At 44.6% G+C, this 24,506-nt stretch overlaps 1 long non-coding RNA gene across 1 annotated transcript; it reads left to right on the top strand.

Moving 5' to 3' along the window:
- The first annotated feature begins 58 nt into the window (after positions 1-58).
- Positions 59-23,821, top strand: LOC145515334 (uncharacterized). The gene is made up of 5 exons (XR_014060845.1): positions 59-1,643; positions 2,374-2,490; positions 7,191-7,501; positions 21,858-22,269; positions 23,661-23,821. It is a non-coding gene; the product is annotated as an uncharacterized LOC145515334 (long non-coding RNA).
- Positions 23,822-24,506: the final 685 nt, after the last annotated feature.

Raw genomic sequence — 24,506 nt, 5'->3', positions numbered from 1 at the left:
GCGGCCGCGCCATTGGTGTGCAGGAAAGTGGGGACCCGCCTCCCTGTGTGACGTCACTGTCCAGTGCAAATTTTCAAGCTACCGGACGGGGGCGAGAGGAGGACGTGGGGTGTCCCGGGAAGTCGTCTTACCTCCTGGTGGGGTGGTGCTGCCTAGCTTGGGGCAGGCCAGGGTGGGCAGCTGCTGGGAAGGGTCACCCGGATCGCAGAGGGGGAAATGCTTGAGGCTGGAGGGGGATCCGGAACAGCGGCCAGTCTACCCACAGAGCCCGGGGTTTTGTTGAGAACAGTATTGCTCAGCAAGCTTTGGCATTCCTTGGGCCTGGAGCAGGGAATTTACTGCGAATGTCATTTATGGAGCAGTTATGCCGGCTGGAGGAGGAGTGGGGCGCACGTAGGGGTGGATGGAGTTCCAGAATTGAGGACCCACTGCACGATACCAGGGGTGCACCTCCTTTTCTGCAGCACAAGAGCATGTACGGTGGAGGAAACAAAGTGAAATCTCGAGATCCTGCGCCAGGCTGCTTCGTTGGCGCGAACACTTTAAGTTTTACTTTCTCAAAAGAAAACACGTGATTCATAGAGCAAAGTTTATTCCTCCTTATTCTCACAAAGGGGCTAAGGCCACACTGCCCTGGACTGGTGAAGACGATAAGTGGTCACCAGGATGAAGCCCTTTGAATAGGCACCTTCAGCACGTTTTCCTGGGGCAAGAAGGACTGTAAAAGCCTGGCCTCACAATAGAGAGAAAAGTGACCAAGAGAGTAAAATCTTGCAGTATTGCATCTGCCTGGGCTTCCCCGGTGGTGCAGTGGTAAAGAGTCCACCTGCCAAGAAGGAGACCTGAGTTCCATTCCTGGGTCAAGAAGATCCCCTGGAGGAGGAAATAGCAACTCACCCCAGTATTCTTGCCTGGTAAATCCCATAGACAGATGAGCCTGGGGGGCTACAGTCCATGGGGGTCACAAAGAGTCAGACGCAACTGAGCAACTGAGTGCACATGTATAGTTCTTTAAAGACTCCGGTCTTCTAGTTCGTAAACTCATCCCAAGCTATTAAATATCTTCTTAAATAAAGTGTAACCCAGGTTGCTTTCCTGTAACCTAAATAATAATGTCTTCTCCATCTGGGAGGAAGAGGGAGGAATCAAAAATTAGGGGAGTAACCTGTCTTTATCTAAGGCTCCCTGAAATGTGAGTCTAAATGTGCATGTTCTGGGCTTGAGATTTGGCTTGAGCTGCTCAACTTTTTCTGCACCTTATCCAGAGAAGACTTCTGGTCAGGAAAGCTGTGCCTTGAGATATGAAAGGGTGGGGGAGACCCTGAAGATGCTGTATCTCCTCCTTGGCCTCACCTTGGTCCCAAGATTCGAGTCACAACCACCCAGACAGCTCCCCAGGATTTGAGATTCAGTGATGTGAGCAATGTCAACAGAGGCTTCAAGACCAAAGGGACCGTTTCTGAATTTTCAGTAGCTGCCAATAGTTGCTCCCAAGAGAAGTGCTAAAGATGGGATAGGTAGAAACAAGCTCTGCATTTAGTCATTCCTGGAGACAAATTTCCCTACTTTTGCTAAAGGTGATTTTCAAGAAACATTGGTCAAAACCTGTTGATCCTCATTTAAAAATGGATACCCTTTAACCAGTACGTATTAACTCATCGTCTCACTTCAGTGACCAACACTCTAAAAATTCATGATGCTCTTCAAAGCATTGTTCGTAGTAATAAATAATTGGAAACAAGCTAAGGGTTCAACTAGAGAGGAATAGCTGAGCAATTAAGATACCTGTATTAGTGAAATATTATAGGGTCATTAAATTGTGGTTATGCAACAACATGGGAAATAATTATGATGCAGTTTTAGGTAAGAAAACAAAACAGAGTTCTATGAACACTACATTCACCAAGATGTAAATATGCACATAAAAAGTGAAGCGGTTATTGTGATAGTGATGTAGGATTATAGTTATGTTTACTATATTTTTCAGACAAACAATGCTTATATTGTTTCTGTAATTGAAAAAAATATAAAGAATGAAAGTGGATCATTCTTTGTAGGATCTAATCTCCCGATGGATGAGAAAACCCCTGAACTCTGTAGTGGTGATATTGGTGGAGAAAAAGTCAGCCCGTAGATGCTTAAGAGGACTCTTGGCATTTGTGAACATCCTCATAATCTTCAGAGACCTACAATTTTTTTAAAAATTTCATTAAATGTTAAGCCAGAAGCATTTAGAAAATCTTCAAAATATTTATTATGAGTAGTCAATATTTTTTCTCACCAAATATGGTAGTTATAGTGGTTTGGCCCTCAATACCTTAAACTTCTCCTTATACTGTAGTGGCCAGAAAATTTAAACTACATTTCTTGCAGTCGGAGTCTGCTGCTGCTGCTGCTGCTGCTGCTGCTAGGTTGCTTCAGTCGTGTCTGACTCTGTGCGACCTCATGGACTGCCACCTACCAGGCTCCTCCGTCCATGGGATTTTCCAGGCAAGAGTACTAGAGTGGGGTGCCATTGCCTTCTCCAGTCGGAGTCTAGATATGACTTAAATTCTGACAGTTGGCTGAACTAGAGAGTTCTGGGAGGTGGAAGGCAGATAGAGACCACTGTCCTGCTGTTTTGCTGTTGTATGCTGCCTAGCGAAATCCTAGACCCTTGGGTCAGGAGCAGTTGGGGTGGGCAGTGGCTTGCCTATTACAATAGCATCGCAGTGTCTGGACCCCAAGTTCATAGATGTTGAAAGGCAGTTGTGGCAGTGGGAGTGGAAGCAGGGAAGGTGGCAGCACCATAGCTTCCATAGGTGGCCTCCTACACCTTTGAGGATTTGGTGGGGCTTCCCTTAGGAAGCCAGTTACGAGTTGTGAGTCTGACAGTCATCTATGGAGACCCCGCTTAGGTTTCCCATTCAGCAATATTCTGTACAGTAACAAATTGGCATCATAATGAGGGAGGTATCCCTGGATGTCAGAATACAGTGGCCAGTCCTGGTGTTCAACCTCTGCAGAAGGCCTGCTGGGAGGGGGTGACATCCCCAGACACTGTGACCCAATGCTCTGTCCCCACTGCCAACAAAAAGGGAGCATCACAGGGATGCAGGGGCAGAGCAGTGATCCTACCCTGCGGGGTGAACCAGGAGACTTGGATGACTTGCTAGTTGCAGCCAAGTCTTACGTATAGTTCCTGAATGTTGAAGTTCTGAAGATGTCTTCGGTTCCCAGCTGCCTTCACCCACCTGGGAGTCCACTTAGAAACAGGAAACCACAGAGAATGTAGGGGGAATAGCACTTGAGTTGGAGTCACAGACATGTTCAAACTTGGGTTCCACCTCTGAGCAGTTGTGCGGCTCTGGCCCTTTTGGTTGGCCTGTTTCCTCACCTGCTGACGATGGACATTGCTGATTAACACATTGTTGTTATTCAGTGGCTAAGTCATGGCTGACTCTTTGTGACCCCATGGACTGTAGCGTACCAGGCTTCCATGTCCTTCACTCTCCCAGAGTTTGCTCAGACTCATGTCCATTGGGTCAGTGATGCCATCCAACCATCTCATCTTCTGTCATTCCCTTCTCCTCCTGCCCTCAGTCTTTCCCAGCATCAGGGTCTTTTCCATTGAGTTGGCTCTTCACATCGGTGGCCAAAGTATTGGAGCTTCAACTTCACCATCAGTCCTTCCAGTGAATATTCAGGGTTGATTTCCTTTAGAAATGACACACAGTGAACAAAATACAGAAAAAAAAAAATAGAATAAAAGCCTACAATGAATTATATATAATTTGAGGGTGTTTGGAAGAAGGAAGACAGAAAGGAGTTAAGGCTACATAGGGAAGACATTCAGGCTTTCTCCAAAATCTTGCTTTTCTCACAATAATTACTCAAGTCCTGTCATCTGCCTACCCACTCATGCAACACACGTATATATTAACACTCTGCCCAGAATTTAGTCACTTCAGTGTCTTCCCCTGGAGCTCTAGAATTCCTCTACCTGGGGGCAGGGGGGGTGGGGGTGCATGGAGGAACCACATGGTGTGATGTCTCCTAGAGCACAGTGTGCTGGGTACCAGGTGTGGCTGTGCATTTTGCTTTTGTTTGTTTTGCAATGTGCACTCCTCCACATTTTCATTATTTTTAAGTCAAGGGTATATGTTGGAAGGGCTGAGAGGGCCTCTAGACATGCAGGATCCCTCACTCATTTACACATCTGGCCCTGTAATCCCAGAAGCCCTTGCTTTCCCAAGGACAGCACTGTGTTCCCTAAAAGCTCTATCTGCGATTCATCCTTAGGGATGTGTCTCCCCTTGAGACCAAAGAAGAAATGGAGACAAAAAGCTAGCCTTGTTCTAGAGCCCCCCATCAGATAAGAAAGGAGTGGGGGCAAGCCTCCAGGCACAGAAGACACAGACTTAACTCAGTTTACTGGTCTTCCTTTTATAAAGGATGGTGACAAGAAAGGGTCAGAGCTGGCGGTTTAATCAGGGAATTAAGACAAGAGTGTTGCCCAGCTCCACTGGACAGTGAAGGACAGAGAAGCCTGGCATGCTGCAGTCCATGGGGTCACAGGTTGGACATGATTTGAGTGACTGAACAACAATAGCAATCTCCCAGGAGCCTGCCAGTTCATCGCAGACCCTGCTGCTTGAGTCCCTTGTGATAAGGCTGGAACCCCTTGCTGTGATACATGGTGGGATCCACAGACTCCTGTCCTGTGGATGCCTGTGCCTTCCTCCCTAGCAGCTGCCCCCTGCACTTTCATGGATGAGGCCCAAAGATGCCAGTTTCCCCCTCCTCACATCTTGGTCTCTGCACTGTGGTCATTTCCACTCTCAAAACTCAAGAGCCCATCACATAGTGGATGTCTCAAGGCCCCGAGGTGGAAGGGGGTGCAGGGGGCAGAAGAGCCCTGAGACCCCAGTGGAAGCAAAGTACTGGCTCAGTTTGGGGTAGGGTGTGCCAGAACAGTGTGTTTGCATGGTGATCTTGAGCCTTCTGTGGCCACCGACCAAAAGAGGTTGCATCTGTAATCTTTCCCTCTCCTCAGCCTTTTCCCACAAATATACTGAGTCCTCTGTAGCCTAATAAAATCCCTCTTTCTGGCTCCACACCTTAAACTATTGCCCTCTTTTTCTCCTCTATCATGAAGTCCCCAAAAGAATGATCACCCCAGCTACCCCTTCTTCACTCCTTCAGGAGTGAAGACTCCTGAAGACTTCCTGTGGTTTCTATCTCCTGCACCTTTCTAAGGAAGCTCTTGAAAAGGTCACCCATGACCACACTTCCAGATCAGCCCGCCTCTCGCAGCACAAACTTGTTGACCCGGCCTCCCCTAGAATTCCTCCCTCACTTCCACCCTCTTCCTGCCCTTCTATCAATGCTCTCTGCCTCCTTCTCCACCTCTCTTTCCTCCCCATAGGATGTCCTCAGTGCCCCTTCTCTTCCCTTTGGTCCTCGCTTCAATTTCCATTTTCCTATTCCCAACCCTTGCTGGGTGTTCAATTCTGACCATTTCTCTGCACTCCAGTCCCATATTTTCTTGTGCCTCCCAGATACCTCAGTCAGTTCAGTCACTCAGTAGTGTCCAACTCTTTGTGACCCCGTGGACTGCAGCATGCCAGGCTGCCCTGTCCATCACCAACTCCTGGAGCTTGCTTAAACTCATGTCCATTGAGTCGGTGATGGGTCTTTTCCAGTGAGTCAGTTCTTCACATCAGGTGACCAAAGTATTGGAGCTTCAGCTTCAGCATCAGCATCAATTAATATTCAGGACTGATTTCCTTTAGTATTGATTGGTTTGATCTCCTTGCAGTCCAAGGGATCCTCAAGAGTCTTCTCCAGCATCACAGTTCAAAAGCATCAATTCTTTAGTGCTCAGCTTTCCCTATGGTCCAACTCTCACATCCATACATGACTACTGGCACAACCATAGCTTTGACTAGATGGACCTTTGTCAGTAAAGTAATGTCTCTGCTTTTTAATATGCTGTCTAGGTTAGTCATAGTCAAGGAGCAAGCGTCTTTTAATTTCATGGCTGCAGTCACCATCTGCAGTGATTTTGGAGTCCAAGAAAATAAAGTCTGTCACTGTTTCCATTGTTCCTCATCTATTTGCCATGAAGTGATGGGACTGGATGCCATGATCTTAATTTTTTGAATGTTGAGTTTTAAGACACCTAGCTCCACCTGAAGCTCAGACAGTGGAGCAGGGTCCTAGGGCCATCATCACAAAACACCCTAAATGGGCAGCTTGAAACAACAGCATCATACTGTCTCACAGCTCCGGAGGCTAGAAGTCCAAGGTCAAGGCATTGGCAGGGCCACGCTCCTTCCAAAGAGTCTAAGGAAGTGTCTCTCCTGGCCTATCCCTAGCTTCCTGTGGCTCCCTGGCAATCTTCGACGTTCTGTGGTTTTAGATGTGTCATTCCAGTCTCTTCCTCTGTTGTCACATCCCTATTTGTCTCCATGTCTACACACACATTTCCTTCTTCTTTTTTTCCATATTTATTTATTTAATTAATTTATTTGGCTGCATCACATCTTAGTTGCAGCACAGGGGATCTTTGTTGCATCATGCAAAATGTTTCATTGCAGGACAGAGATTCTCTAGTTACAGTGTGTGGGCTCGGTAGTTGTGGCACATGGGCTTAGTTGCTCTGCAGCATGTGGGATCTCAGTTCCCCAACCAGGGATAGAGCTTGCATCCCCTGCCTTGGAAGGCAGATTCTTAACCACTGGACACCGGGGAAGTCCCCATTTCCCTCATCTCGTTAGAACACTAGCCATATTGGATTAGGGCCCCGTGCTACAACAGGATGACTTCATCTTAACTTGATTGTATTTGCAGAGATATTTCTAAATAAGACCACAGGTTCTCAGCAGACATGCATGTTGAAGGGGCACTACTGAGCTCAGGACAGGGAGGTAGAGAGACTAGAGCTACAGACCGAGGTGGGAGAGGCCTGGCTTCTAGTCCTGACTCAGATCCTTTGCCCCCAATCCTTTGATTTGCGAGATGAGGAGCTGGACCCAATGAGGTGCTGATTGCCCTCCAGCTGAATCTTTCAGATCTAAAACTGAATTCATAATCTTTCCTCCTACTTGGAAACTCCTTCTAATGCTACTTTTTCCTATACATTTTACTTCTGTTTTACCAGGTGACAGATCTGCAAGTTCAGTCATTCCTGACTCTTCTTCTTTCAGATCCTTTCAACCAGGGGAAGATTCAGGCCTCTGAGAGAATGACACTTACAGCTATGGTGGCTATGTAATTTATCATCCAAACTGGGATACTTTTTGAGTGACAAAGGGCATCCGAGAGAATTCCACCAGGACAGAAAAAGGTAGCTTTGGAGAAACTAGGATATGATCACCGTACTTCTAGTCAGCCCTGCTTTTCCATCCCTGAAAAGTGAAAGTGTTCGTCACTCAATCGTGTTCAATTCTTTGCGACCCATGGACTGTAGCCTTCCAGTCTCCTCTGCCCATGGAATTCTCCAGTCAGGAATACTTTAGTAAGTACCCATCCCTGAACATCCTCTCTGAACCCATGGTCCTACACCCTCCAAAGGGAGGGCTCTTCAGGTCTCTACCTGTCAAAGGTGCTCATTTCTCAGTTCAGATGGTTCCCCTTCCAGGAAGCCTTCTCTGACCCTCAGAAGTGAGCTGAACCCCACCACTCTTTCATGCCTCCTTCATGGCTCTCCCAACCTTCCATTTATTCTTACAGTTACATGGTTAAGTTCCTTGAGGATGTAAATTGAGTGAACAATCAATATTTATTGCAGGAATAAGCATTTCCTTCAAAGGAAGTCCATATTCCTATAAAATAACATTAAAATTCTGCATACATCTGTGATCTCCAAGAAGTTAAACCATGTTGTGCCATAGCTCCCAAGGCTCTGAACACAGGAAGTTGGTGGAGAAGAGAGAAAAAAGGAGACATTTGCTTTTCTTCCAAAGCACATGTCACAAATGCTAAAGGAAGGTGCTGCACTTTCCTTGGGAGTGTGGATTTGCAAAGCTTGAGAAGTAGAAGAGACCTGGAATATGACAGAGCCTATAAGCCCATGGACAGAGGAGCTGGGCAGGCTACAGTTCCTGGGGTTGCAAAAGAGTCAGACAGAACTTAGTGACTAAACAACAACATAAACCCATCTCACAAGTGACCAAAGAAATCTAACAGGTAAAATAACTTGTCCATGGACACAGGAGTGGATAGTGGCAGAATTGGGATAAAAAACCAGGTGTTCAATTCAGTACTTTTTCATTCACCTGCTTTTGAAATAACCCTGGAAGCTGATAAGACTCCTTTATTGCTGTCATTAGTCTTATCTCAGATGCCTGTTCGGTAAAAATCGATAGTCATCAATGCTCCTCTCTAGTCATGTTGACATGACACAGCACGTTAGCACACGGCCATATTTGCCAGATTCCACAGGGGAGTTGCAAACTGAGCCCTACCATCATTAAGAATTTGTTGGGCTTCCCTTGTGGTTCCGTGGTAAAGAATCCATGTGCCAATGCAGAAAACACAGGCTCGATCCCTGGTCCAGGAAGATCCCATGCGGAGCCACAAAGCCCGTGCGACACTACTATGCTCTAGAGCCCGGGGCCCACAGCTTCTGAGCCCATGCCCTGCAACTACTGGACCTGGCGCTCTAGAGCCCGTGCTCTGTAATAAGAGAAGCCACCGCATTGAGAAGCCTGGGCACCACAACTAGAGAGTAGTCCCTGCTCTCTGAAACTAGAGAAAAGCCCACGCAGCAACAAAGACCCACGACAGCCAAAAATAAAATAAATAACTTTTAAAACTTTTTTGGGAAAGGTAAAGAATTTGTTGTTCATGATCCTCCAGGTAGCATAGTTGTCATATTTCCAACGACTCAAATAGATGGCTGAGCATAGCGGATGAGCTCTTTAGGAGGTGATATTCCCATGTCTGGAACCTCCAGGGCCTGTTCTTCCCATGGACAGATTCTGGTGTTTCAATTTCAATTCTAAGGTCATTTCCTCAGAAAGAACAATTTAAACCTGTCCCACAATCTCATTTTTAAAATGTTGATTCTTTTTTATTTATTTGTTTTTGTTTTTGGCTGCCCTGGGTCGTCTTTGCTTTTGCTCAGGTTTTCTCTGGTTCCAGTGAGTGGGGGCTACTCTTCATTGCAGTGCATGGGCTCTAGAGCACATGGGCTTAGTGGTCTAGCGGCATGTGGGATCTTCCCAGACCAGGGATAGAATCAGTGTTCCCTCATTGGCAGGCAGATTCTTTTTTTGTTGTTGTTTGTTTGTTTTTTTAATAAATTTATTTATTTTAGTTGGGGGCCAATTACTTTACAATATTGTAATAGTTTTTGCCATACATTGACATGAATCAGCCATGGGTTTACTTGTGTTCCCCTTCCTGGACCCCCCTCTCACCTCCCTCCCCATCTCATCCCTCTGGGTCATCCCATTGCCCCAGCCCTGAGCATTTGTCTCATGCATCAAACATGGAATGGTGTTCTGTTTCACATATGATAATATACATGTTTCAATGCTATTCTCCCAGAACGTCCCACCCTCACCTTCTCCCTCAGAGTCCATATAAGACTGTTCTATGCATCTGTGTCTCTTATTCTGTCTCGAATATAGGGTTATCGTTACCATCTTTCAAATTCCATATATATGCATTAGTATACTGTATTGGTGTTTTTCTTTCTGGCTTACTTCACTCTGTATAATGGGCTCCAGTTTCATCCATCTCAATAGAACCGATTCAAATGTATTTTTTTTTAATGGCTGAGTAATATTCCATTGTGTATATGTACCACAGCTTCCTTATCCATTTGTCTGCTGATGGACATCTAGGTTGCTTCCATGTCCTGGCTATTGTAAACAGTGCTGGCGGGCAGATTCTTAACCACTGGACCACCCTGGAAGCCTCATGATCATTTTTTAAAAATGTATAGCACTGCTTACTTTCTTAAAATTATCTTGTTTGATTATTCTGTTTCTTTCTATCACACACACACACACACACACACACACACACTGTAAGTTTCAAGGAAACAGACACTGGATATCACATCTTCACAGCTCTGTCCTCTGTGCCTAACACCATGCCTGGCACAAAGTAGGCTCTGACTGAATAAATGCAAATGAATTAATAAAATATTACCTCTTCCAGGAAGCCTTCCCTGACCCCGACAGCCCACACACAGCTTTCTTAACTGAAATTCTCTAGGAGTGTGTGCTACCTCACCTACATGACATTTATCATTTACTTCCTTGTACTGTAGCTTCTTTCAGTACACACCTTAGTCCCCCATCTAGATCCTAGGTCCTGGAAAGCAGAATCTCTAGTTTATGCTTCCTTATAGACCCAGAACCTAGCACAGATTCCCGCACATAACAGGGGGGTAACTGGCTTGTGTTTAATCCACCGAGGAGGAAACAGAGCATAGCAGAAAAGGTGAGCTTTGAACTCAGAAGTCCTGACTTACCATTTACTACCTAGCTGTGTGTCCTTGGAAAAATTACTTAGCATCTCTGGGTCTAGTTTCGCAGTTGTAAAATGGACACATTAATTCCTATGTTGTAGAATTAAAAAAGAAATATAAAGCATATATATATATATATGTATATATGTATGTATGTATGTATAAATATATTCGGGGGCTTCCCTGGTGGCTCAGTGGTTAAGAATCTGCCCGCAGTGCAGGAGATGAAGGTTTGATCCCTGGGTTGGGAAGATTCTCTGGAGAAGAAACTGGCTACGCACTCCAGTATTCTTGCCTGGGAAAAAAGAGTCAGACACAACTTAGCTACTGAACAACAGCAACAATATATATATTCAGAAATGTCATTTCCCCATTTGTGTTTGACAAGTGTTTGTCAGCTCTTACTGTGGCCATGGACATTTTTCATAACATGCTAATGTTCATTAAGGATTTTCTGTCTCTTAACCAGCAGTTAATTTTGCTTTTTAAGTGTTCCTTTCTTTTTTTTTCAAAAATGCAAGTCTATAACATTTTTATCAAAATTTTTTGATACATGCAAGTACATTTAATCAGGGCATGAACACGACTTGCTACATTTAACAGCAGTCCCCAACCTTTTTGGCACCAGGGACTGGTTTCTTGGAAGATAACTTTTCCATGGGCTTGGGGCAGAGTTGAGGGTAGTTTCGGGATGATTCAAGCACATTACATTTGTTGTGCACTTTATTTCTATGATTATTACATCAGCTCCACCTCAGATCATCAGGCATTTGATTCTAGAGATTGGAGACCCCTGATTTAATAGACTTCTTTTCCATATGATAATTGCTTGCCTGCTTGCTCAGTCGCTCAATTTGTGTCCAACTCTTTGCAACCCTCTGGACTATAGCCCGCCAGGCTCCTCTGTCCATGAGATTTCCCAGGCAAGAGTACTGGAGTGGGTTGCCATTTCCTCCTTCTGGGGATTTTCCTGACCCAGGGATTGAACCCCTGCCTCCTGCGTCCCCTGCAGTGCAGACAGATTCCTTACCACTGAGCCATCAGGGAAGCCCCCATAAGATCATAAAAAGGACCAATTCAGATTCTCACCATTTTCGTCATGTTCACAAAAGTCACTTCAACGGCTAGAGCCTTCTCTCAAAATGCATCACTGGCCAGAGTAAAACATGTTTCTTTTAAAAGGCTGTGCACTTACTCAGGTGTGAGGTTTTTTACAATGTTGCACATTTATCCAGAGGGAAATACAGAGAGGCTGCTCTGTCATTTAATCGCCTGGGCTGTGACAGCAGTGTGCTCATTTAATCTCCCTGTCTCTCCATTCCCAGATGTTTGGTGCCCAAGTCATACTAAGCAACGGCAGCTTGTTGAACTCCGGAGAGTTTTCTTTATTCCTTCCTTTCATTCTCCCTCCCTTCTTTCCTTCCATCCTTCCTTCCTCCCTCCTTCCCTCCCCTCCCTTTCTTTCTTTCCTTTTTTTTTTTTTCCTGGCCAGTGATAGTTACCATTCATCGAACCACTTAGCAGTTGTGGAGAACTTTGAAGCACTTTCTCATATCTCATCTCGTTTGACCCTTAGGGCTGTTGTTGTCGAGTTAGAGGAGAAATACAGGCCATGTAACATTATCTTATGGTTGGATTGATTTGTAAGCTGTACTACCCAAGGAGGTTGATTAATAGGGCTAATATAAGCAAGAAAGGAGGTGTGACATATTACACTGTCCTTGACCAAGTTCAGCTCGACTATTTTTTTTTTATCAACTACTGCAAAAAGTCACAGAATGCAAAGTTATCAACCCCTTAGAAGACACAATACTAGGAGGAGTAGCTCCTTGGAAGGCTGAAAGTCAAGGTTGTGTTTTAAATCTCTAAAAACATAAAATTGTACCCTTAAATCCTGAGCCTTGTGGATATACAGGGCACGACGGAGTCCTCCTGGACTGATATGACTTGATGTGATACTGGAGTTGCCTGTCTGTTGAGGACAAGCTACAGCTCCCTGGATTTTTTCCTGCCTCTCTTCACTTGGATGGTGGCTGTTTGTCCTTCCAGTCCCCAGTTAGATGCCACTTCCTCAGTGAAGCATCCTGACCTCACAGCTTTGCTTCTAGTTCTCAAGCTGAAAGCTCTAGAGTCATCCCAAAGTCCTAATTGTCACTCATGTAGGATGTACAATTTATCAAGAATCATGTCTGCTCTGCCTCCAACAGACATTAGAGTTGTGTTTATTATTTATTTGTGTGCAGACTAAGTATTATTATTTATAGCTGCATTTATTATGTTGTTGTCTGTCTCCTGTCAGTAGCATGTAAGCTTCCCAGGTGAGAGATCTCTGTTTTGTTCATAGATACTTCCCAGAATCAGAAATCATACCTAATACTAGTAGGAACTCAATAAGTATAGTTTTTGCTTTTTAAAAAATATTTATTTTATTGATATATAGTTGACTTACAATGTTGTGTTAGTTTCTGGTATACAACCAAGTGATTCAGCTGTACGTGTATATAATAGCTTGTGCTGCTAACTCCAAACTCCCAATCCATCCTTCCCCCACAACCCCTCCCTCTTGGCAACCACAAGTCTGTTCTCTCTGTGAGTCTGTTTTTGTTTAGTAGATAAGCTCATTGGTGTTGTATTTTAGATTGCACATATAAGTGATATCCTATGATATTTGTCTTTCTCTTTCTGACTTACTTCACTTAGTATGATTTTCTGTAGGTCCATCCATGTTGCTGCAAATGGCATTACTTCATTTTCTTTTTATAGCTGACTAGTATTCCATTTTGTGTGTATATATATATATATATCACATCTTTATCCATTCATCTGTTGATGGACATTTAGGTTGCTTCCACATCCTGGCTATTGTAAATAGTATTACAATGAACATTGGTGTGCATATATCTTTTCAAATTATGGTTTGCTCAGAATATATGCTCAGAATATATGGGATTGCTGAATCATATGGCAACTCTGTTTTTAGTTTTCTGAGGAATTCCCATAAGTTCTTCATAGAGGCTGCACAAATAAGAATTTATTCTTAGTGAGTGAGTGAACAAGTGAGGGATGAGTTAGGTGTCCCCCTGCTGTGCCCCCACCTCACCCTGCAATCTTTTCATAAGACTTCATACACTGTAGTGTAGTTGGTGTTTTTCTACTTAAAAACATATCTTTAACAAACCATGAATAAATTCTGGTTGTCATGTAATGGTTAGCTTGTCTGACCATTTTGTTAGACTGGGAACCACAAAGAGTCCAGAGCTGGTCTGCCTGGCTGACTGCTTACCCCCAGCACCCGGCACAGTGCCCTGTGCAGAGAAATAGCACATTTATTGAGTACTAGGCACTCTTCTCATGTTTGAGCACTAATTCGTGTAATCCTCACAACCACCCAGTGAGGCCGGTTTCATTACTATTTTTATTATTTTATATATAAGGAAGCAAGGCCCTGAGAAGTTGAAGTCCAATGACTTATTGTAAAGTATGGATCTCGGATTCTGACCTAGGAAATCTGGCCTCCAAGTTCAAGCTCTAAACTACTAACTGAATTGCCTCACTTTTATGAGCCAACCAATAAAACATATTCAATAAATGAATCAGTGAAATAAGGCTGCCAAGAAAAGGCAACACATTCTTCAGCTGTGTGAGTAAAGAGTCAAGGACAGGGAAGTTAATCCTGGAGTAGAATATAAGTCAGTTCAGTTTATGGTCATTCCTTCTGAATACAAGAAGCTTCCTACATGTATGTGTTTAGGGTGATTCTTTTTGAACACGAGATCAGGAAGTTTCGTGTATGCATGCTCAGTCACTAAGTCATGTCCGACTGTTTGTGACCCTATGGACTGTAGCCCTCCAGACTCCTCTGTCCGTGAGATTTCCCATGCAATAATACTGGAGTGGCTTGCCATTTCCTACTCAGGGGATCTTCCTGACCCAGGGATCGAAACCATGTCTCTTGCATCTCCTTCATTGGCAGGCAGATTCTTTACCACTGTGCCACCAGGGAAGCCCCTCTATATCAGTGTTGTTGTTCAGTAACTAAGTCATGTCCGACTCTCTGTGACCACTTGGACTGCAGCACGCCAGGATTCTCTGTCCTTACCATCTCCCAGAGTTTGCTCAAATTCATGTCCATTGAGTTGGTGATGCTATCTAACCATCTCATCCTCTGTTGCTCCCTTCTCCTTTTGCCTTCAATCTTTCTCAGCATCAGGGTCTTTTCCAATGAGTTGGCTCTTCGCATCAGGTGGCTAAAGTATTGAAGCTTCAACTTCAGCAACAGTCCTTCCAATGAATATTCAGGGTTGATTTCCTTTAGGATTGACTGGTTTGATCTTCTTGCAGTCCAAAGAACTTAAATGGATCTGAAGACTTAAACCACAGTGGCAGAAGGTCTGGAAATTAGGAAATACTGCTCAGTCTTTGAGGAGGTTGTGGTTCACAACCAGGGATTTTTGTGGGCAAGGGCCCAGTCTGATGCTCTTGCTCATGGGCAGACCTGGGTAGATGGGTTTAAGTCACAGGAAGGCATGACTGAGCTTACTTGGTGGCAGAACTGATAGTTAGAGACATTCAAAACCTGAGGGTCAGGACTTCCATGGCAGTCCAGTGATTAAGACTCTTCCTTCCAATACAGGGGGTGCAGGTTCGATCCCTGGTCAGGGAGTTAAGATCCCACATGCTTCATGGCCAAAAAACCAAAACATAAAACAAAAGCAATACTGCAACAAATTCAATAAAGTCTTTAAAAATAATCCACATCAAAACAGTCTAAAAAAAAATCTTGAGTGTCCATCAACAGATGAATGGATAAACAAAATGTGGTATGCACATACCATGGAGTATTATACAACTTTAAAAAGGAAAGAAACTCTGACATATGCTACAGCGTAGATGACTCTTAAAGACATTACACTAACTGAAATAAGCCAGACACAATAGAAAAAAATCTATGGGGTTACATCTACTTGAGATACCTAAAGTAGTCAAATTCATAGAGACAGAAACAACAATGGTTACCAGAGTCTGGGGGGATGAGGGAATGAGGAGTTATTGTTTAATAGGTACAGTTTCTGTTTCAGATAATGAAAAAGTTTTGGAGCTGGAAGGTGGGAAGTTCATATAACAACAAGGAAATGTACTTAATCCCACAGAACTGTACACTTAAAAATGATTAAAATGGTAATATTATGCTACTTAGTCACAATAAAATAAAATTTAAAGACAAACAAACAAGGTCTGCCCTATGAGACAATAGGATTCCCACCATTGGCAGTGAACAAAGGGAGGCCGGATATGAGGGGAAATACAGGGGCACTCATGAGTTTGGGTGGGAGTTGGACTGTGTGGCCCTTAGGATCCTTTTCAGTTTGTAAGTTTTTATTTGTTTTTAACATTTTGGAGGCATTTACTAGGCATGAATTACCCTGTTGAGTCTCTATCAGTCTATAAAAAAGCACTGTCCTAAACTCCATCTTATAAACAGGAAATGGAGGCATAGAGATCTCCGGTCTTGTGCTCAAGCCCTTCCGGGTTCTAAGGCTGAGGATAGGGACTCCAGAGATAGCACTGTGGTATAGCACAAAGATTTCACCTAGGATGAAACCTAGAGAGGCTTGGTGACTTATGTGAGGCTACACTGAGCTAGCCATGTCTCCCAGTAACTCCATGCTGCCTCCCAACTCTTTATTCCTCCTCCCTGGGGGCATCAAATGCCAACCCCCCAACAGCTTTTGAGGATGTTAAGAAGGTCCAGATGTCCTATGAGAGACATAAAGCCTGAACCAACACTGACTGCATCATTATTGTCTTTCAGGGTCAATTTCTCTGATTAATAAGCAGGTTACCTTGTTATTTCCATCACAATTTCCCATGTCACCACCTCTATGTTTCTTTACGTAAAAGGTGATTGAAAATAATGGCTGGAGAATACAACCGCTTCCATACACTTAATGCCCATTTTAATTTTATGAGCATTGCACTGTGTATTTGAGATGGTCTTTATTTATTTATTTTTTTTTATAAATTTATTTATTTTAGTTGGGGGCTAATTACTTTACAATATTGTAATAGTTTTTGCCATACATTGACATGAATCAGCCATGGGTTTACATGTGTTCCCCCTCCTGAACCCCCCACCCACCTCCCTCCCCATCCCATCCCTCTGGGTCATCCCATTGCCCCGGCCCTGAGCCCTTGTCTCATGCATTGAACATGGAATGGTGTTCTGTTTCACGTATGATAATATACATGTTTCAATGCTGTTCTCCCAGAACGTCCCACCCTCACCTAAATGCTTTGAAGCAGAGTCAACCAGCACTGCCCAATAAAAATACAATGCCATGAATGTAATTTTAAATTTTCTGGTTGCCAAATTAAAAATAGTAAAAGAAACAGAGAAATGAATTTTAATAATATATGTTGTTTATTCCAATTTATTCAATATAATTATGATGAAATATTTTACATTCTTTCTTCAAGCATGCATGCTCAGTTGCTCAGTCATGTCTGCTGTAGCCCACCAGGCTCCTCTGTCCATGAGATTTTCCAGGCAAAAATACTGGAGTGGGTTGCCATTTCCTACTCCAGGGGATCTTCCCAATCCAGTGATAGAACCCATGTCTCCTGCATCTTCTGCATTGGCAGAGAGATTCTTTAACACTGTGCCACAAGCTCACTTTACGCTTTTTTCATATTTTTCTTGAAATCGGTATATATTTCATACTCACAGCACATCTCAGTTTAGACCAGGCACATTTCAGAAAGTCTACTCAACACTCTGTAACGGCCTGCTTGGGAGAGAATCTAAAAAAACTGGATACATGTATATTCATAACTGATTTGCTTTGCTATACACCTGAAACTAATACAACACTGTAAATCAACTATACTCCAATATTTTTTTTTAATTTTTAAAAGTTATGTTCATACTATACTGTAGTCTATTAACTATGAAGGTGATCCCTGGGTCGGGAAGACCCCCTGGAGTAGGAAGTGGCAACCCACTCCAGTATTCTCACCTGGAGGATTCCGTGGTCAGAGGAGCCTGACAAGCTACAATCTATGGGGGTCGCAAAGAGTTGGACATGATGAGCACACACATAACATGATGTCAAAACTGCAAACCATCATCTGACTTTGCAGGGTGGCCACAAACCTTCAATTCATTAAAAAAAAACAAAAAAAAACCCCGCAATATCTGCAAAGCCTGATAAAGCGAAGTGCAATAAAGCAAGGTATGCCTGTATTTTAAGTCATTTTACTCATTTATGATTCCTTATTTCCTTCACTCCACCCCAGCTCTCCTTCATTTTTCCGCTTGCCATCATTGTGATAACACGAGCACAGAGCTGAGACTCAGGTCCCCTACAAGCCAGTCCCAGGTGCCGTTGCTGTGCTGTGTGACTCAGCAAATCAACATCTCCTGTGGCTTCAGTTTCCTCCTCTGGGTAATGAGGTGGTTGGGTTATTCAAGTATTCATTCAGTCTTTCAGACAGTCAGTCAACAAACACCAAGTGCCTGGAAGCACTGACCACAGTCCTGGGCTCTCTCTGATCATCACTTCCTTCTGATTCTATGGTTTTCTGCTCCCTGTGACTTCTGGGTGGTTGTTTCTCTGTTGCCATGTGCTGGATCTCACAGATTGAAGATTTCTATTCCCAAAAGAAACCAGAGGCTCCTCAGGCAGCTCAGACAGTCCATGCTAGTGAATTTCTCAGTAGCAGAGGCCTCCTTAGTTGACATTAGAGGTTTTGACCAACATCTATCTAAGCTCTTCGTAATATACCCATGGCATTGAGAGGGTAGGGGGAGAAAAAGGTGAAACAAACAAACAAACAAAATCCCTAAATTGATCTTCTGTCTAGAAATATGATTTATAACTGTTGTCAGTTAGTTCTTGTGGGCTTCCTAGGTGGCACAGTGGTAAAGAATCCGCCTACTAATGCAAGAGACTCACATTATCTTCCTGGGTGGGGAAGATCCCCTGGAGAAGGAAATGGCAACCCACTCCAGTATTCTTGCCTGGAAAATTCCTTGGACAGAGGAGTCTGGCAGGAGACAATTCATGGAGTCGCAAAGAGTCAGACACGACTGAGCACACACACCAGTACTTGGTTGGGGGGGGGGGGGTGGCTACAAAACGATACCCTTCACCACTTTGGCAAGGAGGGAACTTTAGCTTCCTTCTGGGTGTTATAAGTCCAAAGTCTGCTCACATCAGAGGTGGGCTGTCACCTGAAAGAGAGGGGAGGATGCCCAGGTTCCTAAAATGTGACTGATAATGTATTGAAAGTAACAATTTTCCAATTAAAGAAAAAAAAAAAAAGAATGGACCTTGAAGGCATTCTGCTAAGTAAATGCATTGCATGTATGGGTGCTAAGTCACTCAGTCATGTCCGACGTTTTGCAAACCTGACTCTTTGTGACCCAGTGGACTATAGCCCACCAGGCTCCTCTGTCAAAGGGATTCTCTAGGCAAGAATACTGGAGTGGGTTGCCATTTCCTTCTCCAGGGGATCGAACCTGGGTCTCTTACATCTGCATAGGCAGGCGAGTTCTTTACCACTAGCACCACCTATAAGTAAATAGACAGAAAAAGACAAATACCACATGATCTCATTTAGATGTAGACTCTAATAAAACCTGACTCAGAAAAACAGAACAGATTTGTGCTGCCAGGAGGTAGGGGGGGAGAGGGGAATTGGATGGACTCAAAAGGTACAAACTTCCAGTTACAAGATAAACAAGTCCTGGGGATTAATGTACCATGTAATGACTACAGTTAACGCCACTGTATGGTATATATGAAAGTTAGTAAGAGATATAGATCCTGAATGTTCTCATCAGGAGTAAAAAATATCTTGTAATTGTATGAGGTGATGGATATTAACTAAACTTATTGTGGTAACATTTTGCAGCATACATACTTCAAGTCATTAAGCAAACAGCTTAACACTCACACAGTACTGTGTGTCAATTACATCTCAATAAAACTGGGGCAATTAAACAATGGGCTGTTCAGAAATAGTCTTGAAATCTGAAAGTGAAAGGAGAGTCAGAGATGGAAACCTCAGCAGCATCTGTCCATGCAGAGAGGTAGGAACAGGCATCCTCTGCAAAGCCTCAATGTCCCCTCCTGTGACAGCCCCCCAGAAACCAGGACACATCAGAGTCGTGAGCACTGATGGCAGGACTGTATTTTGGTGACTTTAGCTGGTTTTATTGTTGTTGTTTACTTGGTAAGTCGTGCCCGACTCTTTTGTGATCCCCACGGACTGTAGCCTGCCAGGCTCCTCTGTCCATAGGTATTCCCAGGCAAGAATACTGGAGTGGGTTACCATTTCCTTCTCCAAGGGATCTTCCCAACCCAGGGATCGAACCCACGTCTCCTGCATTGGCAGGTGGATTCTTTACCTCTGTGCCACCAGGGAAGCCTGCCTTTGGCTGGACAGTTGTGTAAAATCCTGTTACTTATCTTGTTACCCCAAGAAATCTGATTCACTTGGTCTCCCTGGTTCTGGTTGTCTGTTCACTAGGTCACCATCTGGTCACCCTTTGGTTTCTAGGAGGATTAGCTCACAAAGGCCCCAGCACATTTATTTCTCACTGTGATTCCTGGATAACTTGGCATTCCAGTCCCACATATCAATCTTGGGGGTTTGATAAATACAAATCAGCCCCTGATCATCAAAATACTCTCAAGGCACCAACAAAAGCAGGGCTCTTGAATCTAGAAGTCTGCAGCTCGTACCCTGGACTGTGTGTTCAGTCACCGTGTGTCAATGAATGCCACTTAACAGGAACTGGCCGTGCCTCCAGTGGTCACCCTCAGATTGTCATTGTTCAATCACTCAGCCATATCTGACTCTTTTGTGACCCCATGGACTGTAGTCTGCCAGGCTCCTCTGTCCATGCAATTCTCCAGGCAAGAATACTGGAGTGGGTAGCCGTTTCCTTCTCCAGGGGATCTTCCTAACCTAGGGATAGAACCCGTGTCTCTTGCATTGGCTGATGGATTCTCTACCACTGAGCCACCAGGGAAGTCCTACCCCAAGAGAGTGGCTTATTATCTTACACATTTTTGAGCACTGTCTTAGCTGCTAGACACTGAGCTGCATTTTGGGGAACACCAGGCCCTTGCTTCCTTGGAGCCTCTGGTTTTGTTTTCTAAAGCAAATTTCAGAGAAATTCAAATGACAGCCCTTTCTGACCTCTCCACAAACCAAAAAACTACCTTTTTAAAAAAATAAGTGCAGATCAAAGGAAAGTTCTGCAGTTCTCTTTTGTTACACCCTGGGGTTTTGCTGACTTGAAGGTTGTCTTTTAATGAGTGGTTCTCTACGATGGGGCGTCTCTTGAAATCTGGCTCCATCTACGCTGTTGCTGCCTGGGCAGGGGAGAAAGTAGTACAGGCTCTGACTCCAGCTGGGTACTCTGAAGCCCTCCCAGCTGGGTACCTGCTGGGAGGCAGGAAGGGAGAAATCCAGTGCGTGAACACCCAAGAGACAGATCCTCCCTAAGCCTTGAGCCATTATGGAGTAACCAGGGATCCAGCTGGGTTCAGAGGTTTTCATCCCTTTCAGATGAACTCTGCTTGGATGTGCCCAGCCCAGCTGATGCCCTTGTGCAAAGAGCCTTTTGTGGGCATTACATGGAAGCTGCTGGCAACCCCATCACTTGTTTCTGCTAAGTCACTTCAGTCGTGTCCGACTCTGTGCGACCCCAGAGACGACAGTCCACCAGGCTCCCCCGTCCTTGGGATTCTCCAGGCAAGAACACTGGAGTGGGTTGCCATTTCCTTCTCCAATGCATGAAAGTGAAAAGTGAAAGTGAAGATGCTCAGTCGTGTCCGACTCTTAGCGATCCCATGGACCACAGCCTACCAGGCTCCTCCATCCATGGGATTTTCCAGGCAAGAGTACTGGAGTGGGGTGCCATTGCCTTCTCCGATCACTTGTTTATATACCCTATTTAACCTCCCAAGAAGCTTCTACAGGGACGATCTCAGCTTTATTTATCTCCCATGGACCTGACAAGTCACTCTGGGTTGATTAAAGGAAGGGTGGGTTCAGCCCTGTATCAGAATCTATCTACTTTCAGGCCAGAGACACGTGTATGAAACCAGATGTCTCCGAGAGGTGGCGGGGACAGTAAGATAAGCTGGGAGTGACCTGCAAAGGAAAGCACACCCATCCCCAAACCCAGGCAAAGAGAGGCTCTTAAAGGGACCGCATGAGCTGTGTCTATTTCCCAAATGTGCTTTGATTGTTCAAAACATTCAAGGAGATGATGGTGCCCTACAGGAGGCTGACTGTCATGCAGTGTAGCTAATTGAGGACATGGCATTGTATGGTGGCAACTAATAGCATGTGTTCTTTCCATATTCTCTAGGAGGTGATTCCTTAAGGGTGGCCATTTTATGTAGGCAATTTAGAAGGAACACTTCAAGGTATTGTTGAAATAAAGCAGAGCTGTGTAAGAATCGCTTCATCCTTGACTTCCCTGGCGATCTAGGGCTTAAGAATCCGCTTGCCAGCGCAGTGGACACAGGTTTGATCCCTGGTCCAAGAAGATCCCACATGCCATGGAGCAACTAAACCCACGCACCACAACTACTGAAGCCCATGAGCCTAGAGTCCATGCTCCACAACAAGAGAAGCCACTGCAAAGAGAAGCTTGCACACTGCAGCTAGAGAGTAGCTGCTGCTTGCCACAACTAGAGAAAGCCCAAGTGAAGCAATGAAGACTCGGTGCAGCCAAAAAAAAAAAAAGAATTGTTTCATCCTAAAATACAATTTCTCAGGTATTGCTCCCAAAGCTTGTGATTCAGGTCAGGGAATGTGCATTTATATAATCAACTCTCTTCACCAGTATCTCCCTGGTGCCCCCATATACATGTCAGGTGATTCTGACATGCATTCTCAGAGGACCTCACTTTGAGAAAGTCTGTGAAAAGGGCCCTGGGCTCATCAACTGAAGCTGTGTATTTGGGAATAGCCGTGTGACCTCGGAGAAGTCCGTTCATCTCTCTGGGCCTTCATTTCTGTGTCTATACAATGAAGGAAGTGATCTTCAGACCCTTTCCAGGACACATATTCTAGGAGTTCAGGCATATTTACGATGTCCTCCCAAGGCTATAGTTGTTCTGAATCTCCTAGAATGGGAACCAACCTTCAGACTGAGCTTACCCTAAAGGGGAACAGTTGATAAACCCAAGAACTTTCTCCTGTTCCCTTACGAGGATCAGGTCTCTTAGGAGAGACAATTGTTTAGTTGCTCAGTCGTGTCTGACTCTTTGTGATCCCGTGGACTTTAGCCTGCCAGGCTCTTCTGTCCATGGGATTTCCCAGGCAAGAATACTGGAGTGGGTTGCCATTCCCTTCTCAGGGGATCTTCCTGAGCTAGGGATCAAACACGTGTCTCCTGCACTGGCAGGCAGATTCTTTACTACTGAACCACCAGGGAAGCCCAAGGAGAGACAATATGATACTTCATTCTAACACAGTCACATTTGTTTCCAAGTAACTCTAAGCACTTCCACAGCCATCATTTATTTTTGCCTTTTCTAAGGCTGGGAAGAAGAAGGCAATGGCAACCCACCCCAGTACTCTTGCCTGGAAAATCCCAAGGATAGAGGAGCCTGGTAGGCTGCAGTCCATGGGGTCGCGAAGAGTCGGACCCGACTGGGCGACTTCACTTGCAATTTTCACTTTTCACTTTCATGTATTGGAGAAGGAAATGGCAACCTACTCCAGTGTTCTTGCCTGGAGAACCCCAGGGATGGCAGAGCCTGGTGTGCTGCCGTCTATGGGGTCACACAGAGTCGGACACAACTGAAGCGACTTAGCAGCAGCAGCAGCAGCAAAGCTGGGAAAGGATGAGCTTCCCCGTTTACTGAAAAAGGACTGTGGGAAAGGGAGATGAGAGAGACAGCCTGTCTGTCCCTACTCCTATGCTTTCATCTCCATCCTCTTCAAATCTTCAGAGCAACGACATCAACTCACTCTGCTCTGCGGCTGCTAGCGTATCTCTGTATGAGATACCTGAACAGGCCATCTCTCTGCTACAGTATTCTGTGAATTTATCTCACATAAACATATGGCAGGAGCCATTTGCACAGGTCCTGTACTCTTTAGAGTGAGCACAGTCCTTCTGAAAGAAATTTGAAACTTCTGTCCTTTGTGTTTTTATTAGATTTGGTCGCCACCAACCCCAGCTAACTGATAACATCAGATGAACCCTAACTTCCTGACTCAGAGCCTTGGAATGTAGTTGTGAATCATCACTTCTCTGTGTAGCTGCCTGATTATTGCAATAGGAGAAAAAATGAAGAACATGATATGTGCATAAGAAAAGTCCTTATCTGTGATTCTTGAGGTTCGTGGCTCCATTTCATACCCTCTGTTCCCTTCCCCTTTCTGGTTTTGCAAAGAGTAGGCCTGAGATTATAGATCCAGCTCTGTATGAACCCTCTTGGATCCCCAGCTTACTCAGATGTACAAGGCTATTCCCAGGTGGCTCAGTGAGTAAAGAATCTGCCTGCAACACAGGAGCCTCAGGAGATGCAGGTTCGATCCCTGGGTTGGGAGGAGCCCCTAAAGAAGGAAATGGCAACCCACTCCAGTATTGTTGCCTGGAAAATCCCATGGACAAAGAAGCATGGTGGGCTACAGTCCATGGGGTCGCAAAGAGTTGGACACGACTGAGCACAACACTTGTATGTATGTATAAGACTGTTACTTACAAAAGCTTCATTAATAATCACCTGCTGTATCTTGGGAAGTTCTTGTATAAGATCACAAAATCTAGCAAATGCTGTATAATTGCTATAAGGTTATGGGTTTTGTCTTCATTTAGAATTACTTGATCCCTGGGTTGAGAAGATCCCCTGGAGGAGGGCATGGCAACCCACTCCAGTATTCTTGCCTGGAGAATCCCATGGGCAGAGAAGTCTGGCGGGCCACAGTCCATATGGTCGCAAAGAGTAGGACACAACTGAAACAAGTTAGCACGTGCACGCATTTCATCTATTGGCAGCTC

This window comes from Giraffa tippelskirchi, chromosome 1, assembly GCF_054371585.1.
Source record: "Giraffa tippelskirchi isolate mGirTip1 chromosome 1, T2T-mGirTip1v1.2.pri, whole genome shotgun sequence".
In the NCBI taxonomy this organism is placed as follows: Eukaryota; Metazoa; Chordata; class Mammalia; order Artiodactyla; family Giraffidae; genus Giraffa; species Giraffa tippelskirchi.
Note: the sequence above shows the minus strand (reverse complement) of the source record. Positions and strands in the feature narration are given on the sequence as shown.